The sequence below is a fragment of the Calliphora vicina genome, chromosome 2 (genome assembly GCF_958450345.1).
Source record: "Calliphora vicina chromosome 2, idCalVici1.1, whole genome shotgun sequence".
Taxonomy (NCBI): Eukaryota; Metazoa; Arthropoda; class Insecta; order Diptera; family Calliphoridae; genus Calliphora; species Calliphora vicina.
Genome location: NC_088781.1, coordinates 18392860 through 18403643, shown reverse-complemented (window position 1 = coordinate 18403643; position 10784 = coordinate 18392860). Strand labels below are relative to the sequence as shown.

General features: G+C 32.7%; 1 protein-coding gene across 1 annotated transcript in view; it reads right to left on the bottom strand.

The window, feature by feature from the left end:
• Piezo (piezo) overlaps positions 1–10784 on the bottom strand; it is a 154177-nt gene that overhangs the window by 116111 nt on the left and 27282 nt on the right. Inside the window, exon 2 of the mRNA XM_065499391.1 lies at positions 427–463. The gene's annotated coding sequence lies outside the window, so the exon portion shown is untranslated. The remainder of the gene's footprint in view (positions 1–426; positions 464–10784) is intronic.

Sequence of the window (10784 nt, the reverse complement as noted above, 5' to 3'; positions counted from 1 at the left end):
ACATATGTATGTATGTATGTATGTAGTAGGTATAACTATATTTTTGAAATAATTTCCCAAATGTCTAATTAGTTAAAGTAATGTTTACATGAGTTTAAACAAATTCCCCAAGTACAACTAACAAACATTTTGTGTTTAGTTATCTTAACAAGTTAATCTTCCATATAAATTTATCATGTATATTAAACAAAAACATTGTAGACCTCTAAGCTCAGCAATTATATATTAAAATTAGATAACAAGAAAAACATTTAAAATAATATTTAAACAAAGAGCTCACTGGAATAAGTCATAACGCAATTTAATAATATTTTTAATATTTAGCACTTTTGAACAAAAACCTTTACTTCACTTTAAATTTTAGAAAATTAGCTAAACTCAGGAAATAAGGAAAAAATAAAACCACTAAATTGAAAACAAACTTACCGGTTTTCCTTTTCGAATTGACAACAACTGTCACAAGCTGCAATGAAAGAGAACAGAAAAACACACACATAAATAAATTAATAGCAAACTTATAGGATTGCATAGATTTTATGATGAATATTTTAAGGTTAACTTAAATAAAAAAACATTGTTGCTCACTTTTAGGAGTTTTTTTTTTGTTTGCTAAGAAAGTTCTTAAATATTAAAATCAAAGTCATAAAATTAACCTAAATAAAGAATAACAACTAAAAGTTCTCAGTATGAAGGCCACAAAAACTTACAACATCATTTTACTTGTTTTAAGCAACAAATTCCTAACAGTTTTTTAAACAGTAAGGAGTGAGATCGAAAAATTCTTAACATACATATATGTTTATAAAAAAGAAACCACTAAACTTACAGCTTTAATTTTTTTTTTATTTGATTGAAATTATTATTACAATTTACAAAAAAAATTATTTTTATAGTTTTAATCACTAGTGATGAAATTTTGAACCTTTTTCGGAAACCCTTCCATTAACGTTTTTATAGTGCTTTCTGTCACTTTGCTCGAACATGTAGTCCATCTCCGTTTAAAATCTACCACACTTTTGGACACCTTTTTTGTACTCTTCAATTCTCTTTTAACAAGAGCCCAATATCTCTCCACTGGCCTTAGCTCCGGGCAGTTTGGAGGATTTGCCTCTCTTGGTACAAATACCACATTATTGTTCTTGTACCACTCAAGGGCTTGTTTGCCATAGTGACAGGATGCCAAGTCAGGCCAAAAATAAGTGGACACATTATGAAGTCTTATGAATGGAAGCAGCCTTTTTTGTAAACATTCCTTGATGTAAATTTCGGTATTTATAGAGCCCGTTGTAACAAATGAGTGGCTTCTTTTGCCGCAACTGCATATTGCTTGCCATACCAAGAACTTTCTGGGAAATTTTGTCTGCTTTTGGGTCCTAAACTTTTCTTCAACATTCCCTCGAGCATCAGCAACATAAAATTTTTGACCTGGAAGTTGCGAAAAATCTGCCAGAACATACGTTTCGTCATCCATTATGCAGCAAGAATATTTTTTTATAAAACTTGACTTCAATTTCCGTGCTCTGTTTTTGGCCTCTAAATTTTTAGTAGCGTTCCTGTCAGGAACTTTTTGAGCCTTGTATGTTTTTAAACCTGCATTAGCTTTAACTTTTCGTACCAAATAGTCCGAGCACTGAGCTAACCGGGCTGCTTTCCTACCGGATGTGTTGGGAGCTCTTTTGAAAATGCGTTCTATTTTTTTGGCTTTAGAAACATCATGTGGACCATTCCTTCTACCTGAACCAGGTTTTCTATCAACTGACAAGTTCTCCCGGTACTGTTTAATAACATTGGAAACAGTTTGACGGCAGACCTTTGTATGCTTGGCCAACCTTTTGTAAGATCAAGTTGGGTTTTGTTGAAAATATTTAATAATTTCAGTACGCACTTTTTTCTGGTCACTCATTTTAATCAGATTAACAAAAAAATTAATATAATTGACATTACACATAATAACTGACATGTTTTTCAAAGGTAACTTGATCAAAAAAAAATTCAAATAATACTTGGGTTAAAAAATGTAATGAAAAACGTGTGTTAAGAATTTTTCGATCTCACTCCTTAATTTTCACACATTTCTAATTTAATATTGTGTGTATGACTTAAAAATGCGGGATTTACAATTGATGGCGTTCTTGTTTTTAATAACTTATATGTCATTTTGAAGGGTACATATCTGTCATTTATTCTCACTTAGTTATTGAACATTATAGTGTAAAAATGAAAGTTTTTTTGGGTCTTTAATTTGAAAAAAAGTGCAGCTGAAGCACACAGACTCCTCACAAAAGGTTATGGTGAATGTGTTTCATCGGTTTCAACGTGCGGGAGATGGTGGATTTTGACACGGCAGACAATGATCGCTCAAGCCAGCCAAAAAAGTTTGAAGATCAAGAATTGGAGGGAGGCATTACTCCATGAAGATTGTTGTCAAACTCAACAAGAATCCTGTAAGCAGCAGGATTCATGTAAAAGCAGGGATTTTGGATACCATACAAATTGAAGCAGAGAAAAAGACGATTTTGCATCTCAGAAATGATGCAGAAAATCATTATTTGCGATGCAAAATGGATTCATTAAGATAACCCGTAGTAGCGCAAAATATTGTATGAGAAGCCCGGCCAACCAGCCGAATCGACATCAAAGCCAAATATCCATGGCGCTAAGGTAATTCTGTGTAGTTGGTGGGTACAAAAGAGTCCTATCTTTTATCACAAGGAACGCCCAGAATATGCGGCCAGACATGAAACCGTTATATTCCATCATAACAACGCTCGGCCACATGTTGCAAAAACTATTTAGAAAGAAGTGGTTTGGAAGTTTAGCCTCACCCGTCTTATAGTCAAGACCTTGCCCTGTCCGACTGCTGGGATACGCTTCACTTCAGAATACAGTATCCGAAACGGATTTCATATTTTTACGAAATTGCATTAGCGATTTGAATCTAACGGTCTGTAACGACTGCTTGCAACATTCATCATGTTTATAAACATGTACATCAGCAGAAGCGTCTACTTATCAATAATGTTGATAGCACGCAGTTATTATAATTGTTAGTAAATATGGCAACATTAAACATTGAAGCTGCTAAAAGCTCTAGAATTCGAAGATTCTAGTTTTATCCGTTAAAATCATGCATGATCCTGCTGGAAGGCGCTGTGTATAAATAGTGGCATCAGTTGCAGTCATTAGTTCAGCTTATCATAGACGCTGTTAGAAGTAACATCAACTAACTGTATTACCCTGGTATACTTCTACATTATAAAGTGTGTAATATAAGTGTATTCATTTAAATTCGTGTGAAAATTTTAATAAATGAAACAACAATTTTTAAACTGCTTTTATTTGCAATCAAAAGTATTCGGTTAATTTAAAGGAAATAAACCACCGTTTTTAAAAGGTTAAAACGTAACAATATGTTGCCAGAAAGATGGAAAAATGTCATAGCTAACAATGGCCAATACTTTTAATAAATATACAAAATACAAATCTCGTATTTTTAAGTCATATAAGTAGAATAAGTTTATCCCCAAAAGAAAATCTTAAATAAAATCACTTGCACAAAACTATCTATATCTATTTAAATTCTAGTGTATGTTTTAGCTTAAATAATCAACATTAATTTGTACATTTATTTACGAGTCTATTTTATTAAATTTTATGGTGTATTTATATTTAGTTCAATGTACTAAACGATGATATCTTTTTTTTTCTAAATTCAAATAGCTACAAGTGGGCGTGTGTGCTATTAAGGCAATTATGTCACAAATTTTGTTAATGAACAAAAATATTTTCTATATATTTAGAAAGTTTTATTAATAACAGAAGGTGCATTTTTGTTACAAATTATTTCATTGTTTGGGACACTACTACTTTATTAAGGGCTCTTAAAGAGAAATTACAAATTTAATAAAAATTTTAAAATTAAAATAATAAAAAAATACTTTCAAACTCTTCTAATTGGCGTTCTGAAATAATAAATCGTTTTATATATATGGTCAATTCCACGAGAATGACTACCACGACCAAAAACCCAAAAACTATTATAAAATTGTTTATTGAAACCGAATATACATTATCTATTAATTTTTGTAAGTTTTTGTACACATATATTTACAGAATATACATTGTTTTATTATAAGAGAAACATCTGTCACGTACGATATTAAATTTTATTTATTATAAAATCATCCAAGAAAGAATATTTCGTTTAGTGTAAGAAATTAAAAGAAAATATAACGCCTCTCACGATTCGAATGACTACCGTTTTATGTCACGTACGATATACACTTATTTCGCTCGATATTTTGGACAACAATGTTTCGAAAGAACTTTTTATTATTTTCAAATATAGTACCCTCTGAATGGAACATAAAGATCAAATTATTTTTCAGATACTCTTATTTTTTCAAAATCTATTCCACTCTATAAGTGTACAAATGTCACGTACGATGACATGGAATTGCCCATATGGGGGATTTCATGTCAAGTGAATCAACTTTTGAAATGGATGTTTTATTGTATAGAAAGTCAGACACAATTTTTCAACAAGATCTCTCTGAGTTTGAGGGGGTTAAATGTGACATTTTGGCCAAATAGGTGTTTTTTCTCATCCATGTAACTTTTTACCTATTGTTCTTAGCAAAATGTATCCCAAATAGTTTTGAAAGCTATTTCTTCAATCTTTCAAAAAAAAAAAAAAATTTTGGACATTTTTTTTCCGCAATCAAACTTCTTTTGACTTTTTTTTTCAAAATGAGCCCTTTTTTCTCTCAAAAGAAAGCTTAGATATTGACCATGAAGACCTATTTGGTAGCTTAGTGAGTTATCTATCAAAATAAAGGTTTTGTAACTCAAATCATAAAATTTTTATAAAATTTTTTCAAAAACATTATTGATTTTTTTTTTCAAAATGGACCCTTTTTTAATTTTTTTGTTTTCTTAAAAGAAAGCTTAGATGTTTTCCTTGAAGACATATTTGGTCGTTTAGTGGTAGACTCGTACCAGGTCTGTTTCCGGACGTGATCAGTGATATTATGTCCACCGCTTTAGGGTCGCTCGACAACTGGGCCACGGTTAGTGGTCTTGGGGTAAACCCTAGCAAAACGAAATTTGTACTTCTCATGACGAAGACTAAGATTCCAAGCTTCAAACTTCCACGGTTGAAAAACTGCGAAATCCCCCTTTCAAATAATGCAAAATATCTAGGTATCATACTGGACTCCAAATTGTCATGGAAGCTAAATACTCAACATAGGGTAAAAAAGGCAACGGTGGCCTACTATACCTTTCGTAAGATGTTTGGTAGAAAATGGGAACTTAGTCCCAGCATGGATGTATACGGCTATAGTACATCCAATTCTTACTTACGGATCTCTTGTATGGTGGACTGCAACTAGAAGGAAGTATGTCGTAGACCAACTATACAAAGTATAGGTATAACCGGCGCACTAAGAACTAGTCCTTCAGAGGCACTGAACACTATACTGCACCTTGTGCCAATAAACCTTCACATTATGGCCACTTCTGCCTACAGCGCAGCGAGGCTTCAAGCGTCTGGTTGTTGGAGATCGAGAACATATGGCCACGCGGGGATTCTGGGCCAGTTGCCTTCGATCGTTTTCCAACCATCTGACTATATTACTCCATACACAGACTTTGATAGGGTATTCAAGGTCTTAATTCCCTCCAGAAGTGAGTGGGGTAATCTCGTGTACAAATATGACACTAGGATATACACACCCGCAGAGAAAAAATATAATTGTTTAATGTTTACTGTAACCATTTCAATATTGTTACAAGTTTTTTAACAATATTATTGTCACAGTAACTATGTACATGATTATGGTAACAATAATATGGTTAATTTATGATTCACATGATTGTATCAACCATATACATATATGGTTACAGTAAACAAGTATATGTTTGTGACAACCATTCATATGATGAAGGACTTATCATATTATGTTGCTCTCGGCTTAAGGCTTATCATAATCTAAGAACAACATATTATGATAAAATTATTCATCATAAATATGGTTGCCACAAACATATATTTGTTTACTGTAACCATATATATGGTTGATACAATCATGTGAATCGTAAATTAACCATATTATTGTTACCATAATCATGTAAATGGTTACTGTGACTATAATATTGTTAAAAATCTTTTAACACTATTTAAATGGTTACAGTAACCATGCCCATGTATATTTTTTCTCTGCGTGCGGACGGTTCTAAGATGAGCTATGCTGTTGGTTCTGGTGTATTCTGTGACGAACCTGAGGTATCGTCTTTCGTCTTTCGAATGAGTGTAGTGTTTTCCAGGCGGAAATTTTTGCAATCATGGCAGCATTTTTGCAACAATACACTACATGATCATAATACCCGCGGCAATATAGGTATTTTTGTCGACAGTCAGGCGGCACTTCTCTCACTGAGTGCCTACACAATTTCATCTTCACTAGTTAAGCAATGTAGGAATTCTCTGTAAAGGCTAGGTCGTCTATCTGACATTACTTTGGTTTGGGTACCTGCGCACAGGGACCACTACGGTAATGAACAGGCAGACGAACTAGCCAGAATGGGATCTGCCTTAGATATCTCCAATGCGGTCTCAGTAGCAATTCCACTGGGGACTATCAAAGGCATCATCTTCAGACATTTTCTTACAAAGGCTGAACGAGAAACGTACTATGCAACTGATAACCCGGAATAGAAAGGATATATCAAGGTTGCTGGCAGTATTAACGGGACACTGGACGTTAAGCAAGCACGCTAATCGCCCGGGACTCCCTTTTAACGACCATTGTCGTAGTTGTAAGGATAGGGAAGAAGAAAAAGCAGCGAATGCCCAGCCCTGAATGTCAAGAGACATAAATTCATGGGCAATTATACATTGAACAACCTTGGTGAGGTAGCCGAGTCAAAACTCAATGACCTACTGAGATATCTCACAGCTACAGGTTGGGTCTAGCAAGCACGACTTTTTGTTTTGTACACATTCTAGTTACATTACGATGTAAACGACATTACATCTGACGAGTGGTGTGGTCTTATCAAAACGCGGTCCCTTCGACTCTACTCGATTGTTCGCACGTAGTGAACTACCACGTAAACCAAACAACCAATGCGAGTGGGATCTAAATATATTAAAACTAAATGTTTTGTAACTCAAGATATAAAATGTTTATTTTTTTTTTTTTGCAAAATCTATTTTTTTTTTTGCTTAAAAGAAAGCTTAGGTCCATTTCTTTAAGATGTTTTTGGTCGCTTAGAGGTATGCGAGTGGTATATATATCAAAATAAATGTTTTGTAACTCAAGAAATACAATTTTTGACTTTTTTTTTGGCAAAATCTATTTTTTTTTCAAGTGGGCCGTTTTTAATAATTTTTTTTTTTCTTAAAAGAAATCTTAGGTCTATTCTTTTAAGAGCTTTTTGGTCTTTTAGTGGGATGCGAGTGGGATATACATATGTATATCAAAATAAATACCTGTTTGGCCAAAAAAGAGGGTTCTCGACCGATCTTGTTGAAAAATTGTGTCTGAATTAGTTGATGATAATTTCATCCCGATCGGAAGTTGGTAGTCGTTCAAATTATAGACCGATCACCGATCACAAATTTATTAGCATGTTTCTGTGTATTTAAGTTCAATTTTATTTTGTATATAAAAAACATATTTTGAGCGAAATTTCTGTAGACATCTATATAAATTAAACATTTATTATCGACTAAGAACAAATTCCGGGAGGACGCATGTAACAAATTTTGTAGAAAGATCTTCAAAATTGCAACCTATACTTTGTCAACTCGATCAGTCAATCGACTCGATCGGTATACTTTAAGTTAGGTTTCGCACTAATATTTTTGGGCAAAAGCATTATAGCCTCCCCACTATGGTGGTGTAGGGTATAAAAATTAATTTTGTATTGTCACGATATACATACTTAGTTTAAGTTAAAAATAATTAACAATATTATTTGAAAAGTTCATTCAACCTTTTTTATAATTGAATTTATTAATCTATAACAGTGAAAGGGCATCATTGTAATTTAATTTATTTTGTCAAACTTAATTCACTAAATGACATATGTGAAATTTAAATGGTTTCCCCTTTGAACTTAGAAATAAATGTTTAATAATGATAGTTTAATAGGCATATAATGTACTTGATATTACTAAAATTAACAGCTGGCAAACAAATATTTATAAGGGTTACTAAAAAATTCGGAAGTAGAATAATAAAATTCCATCTGTATTAACTGATATAGAGCTTGTGAATTATTTAATTACTATTTAGAAGCTTTTTTCAATCCTATAATAAATTACTTTTTATCTCTAATAAATAATTAAAAACTCACAAGTATCCATATCACATTTAAGTGGCTTAAAATCTCTTTTAACTCTTAAAAATAAATTCAATTAAAACTATATCATTTTTGACACTTATGTATTTAAAAAACGATAATTATAATAAACCTGACACAAGTTGTGTATGTGGCCAACAACTTTACACGCTGGGGAAATTTAAAATCCATAATTTGTTCTAAATATATGAAAAACAAAAAAAAAAAAAAACATGTGTAAACAATTGATTGAAATCAAACACCATCGAACTATTGTTTGCCGTGCAAATAGATAATAATACTAATAGTACACAATACATACAGAAGAGAGCTTCTCTGAACGAGAGTAAAAACAAATACAAACAAAGAATTAAAGTATTGAGAACAAACAAAAAAGCATGAGTGATTTCAAGTCAGAGTTGCCAATTGTATGGAAAATTTCGTGCAATATATTGCATTAAGTGTTCCAAAATTTCTAGAAAAAAATGCAAATAAAAAGCATATATTTTTTCAAAAAATTAAAAATGTGATTTTTGAGTTATAGACATTTCAATTTTATAACTCAAGAATTGAACTTTAAACTTTCATAAAATTTTAAAAAACATATCCAGCCCAATTATTATCCATATATTGTTTCAAAATAAAATCTAAATATTAAAAAAATAAATCCCATATTTTTGAGTCAAACACCCAATACAAGTGGGGGGGGGTTAATAAGTCCGTGACTTTTTAAATTTCCCGCCTGTTAACAGCAAGGGCAACTCTGTTCCTGTCAACGGGCATCTGTCAGTTGACTATTGTCAAAATTTGAACAAGGTGCATCATTTAGTTTGTGTTTAACAGCCATTGACAGCAGACTACTCGTGACTTGAGGAGAAATTGGAAAAGAGTGGATTTCGTCTGCTCTTTAAGCATTAATTTTTGCGGAAAAAACCATCAGTCAAATAAAGGCTAAGCTTGATAAATACTCAGCACCATCAATTTCAATGGTAAAAAAGTGTTTTCCGGAATTTCCTTGTAGCCATACAAGCACGGAAGATGACGATCGTTTTGGATGCCCAGTTGAGGTCTATACACCCGAAACAATTGAAAAATTCACTATATAGAGTTAGCCGATCGGAGATTGAAAGTGTGTATCTCACATGACTCAGTGGTTTTAAATTTTGAATGATCACTTGGCTATGAGAAAGTTTTCCGCCAAATGGCGGTCATCTTTGCTCACAATCGTTTCTACAAAAGGGTACACACTGTGCAGTTTCCATGGCAAAAAGCTATTAATTAGGCTGCCTCTTCCGCCATATTCTCAGGATTTTGCCCCGAGTTACTATTTCTTGTTTTCAAACCTGTTGAAATGTCTCGGCGGAAAGAGATTTGACTCAAACGATGAAATCACCTCACAAAAAAAACCTATTTGGTTGACCTAGACAAATAACTTTTTTTGGAGAGATAGAAAAATTTAAGAAACTTTGGACAAAGATCTTAAAGGCTACTATGTTGAAAAATAAAATAATTTTTGTTGCCCAAAAACCTGTGATTCATTCAAAAAGTCCGGACTTTTTGACCGACCGTCTTACGGTATCTCAATGATAACGATTACAAATAAAATTTACAAGAACTTAAATAAATTGACAAAGCTGGTATAGTATTACATTTAACTACTGTAGATTTCAATAAAATCTATTATAGAAAACTAGCTGAACCCGGTCCGCGTTGCTGGCCCTTAGAAAACATCAGTTTGATATTGCAAAGATTTTAATATACAGTGTCGGACAAAGTCGGTGATCCAACCTTCAATGTTAATACGGCTGGTTCCAATGAATTCAAAAATTTAGTATGGAAATTTCTTATTCATGCACCTAATATGCAAGAGTAAACAAAATTGTTTATCACAGACCGAAAATCAAAAATCTGACTTTACACTGTTACCCAAAAGGCTTTTTTTGAAGATTCCGTGAAAATTTCATCAAAATCGGTCCGGCCATTTTTGAGTCCATACGGAAAATTTTTATCCATTTTTATGAAAATTGGATTTTTACATGCCCCTCCGCCCATAGATCGAATATCAAAAATCTTACTATGCACTGTTACCCGCTGGGCTATTCTGAAGATTCCCTGAAAATTTCATCAAAATCGGTCCAGCCGTTTTTTATATATATAGATGGTATTAGCGGTATAATGTAAAAATTTGATAATGCCACACGCCCCTCCGCCCACAGACCGAAAATCAAAAATCTGACTTTACAGTGTTACCCGCCAGGCTATTCTGAAGATTCCCTGAAAATTTCATCAAAATCGGTGGAGCCGTTTTTGAGTTCATTCGGAACATACATACATACCCACATACAAACATCCATTTTTATATATATAGAAGATACAAATTTGTGTTTTCATAATTTCAAATTGTTTCTAGAATAACGGTAACGATATTTTAGCTG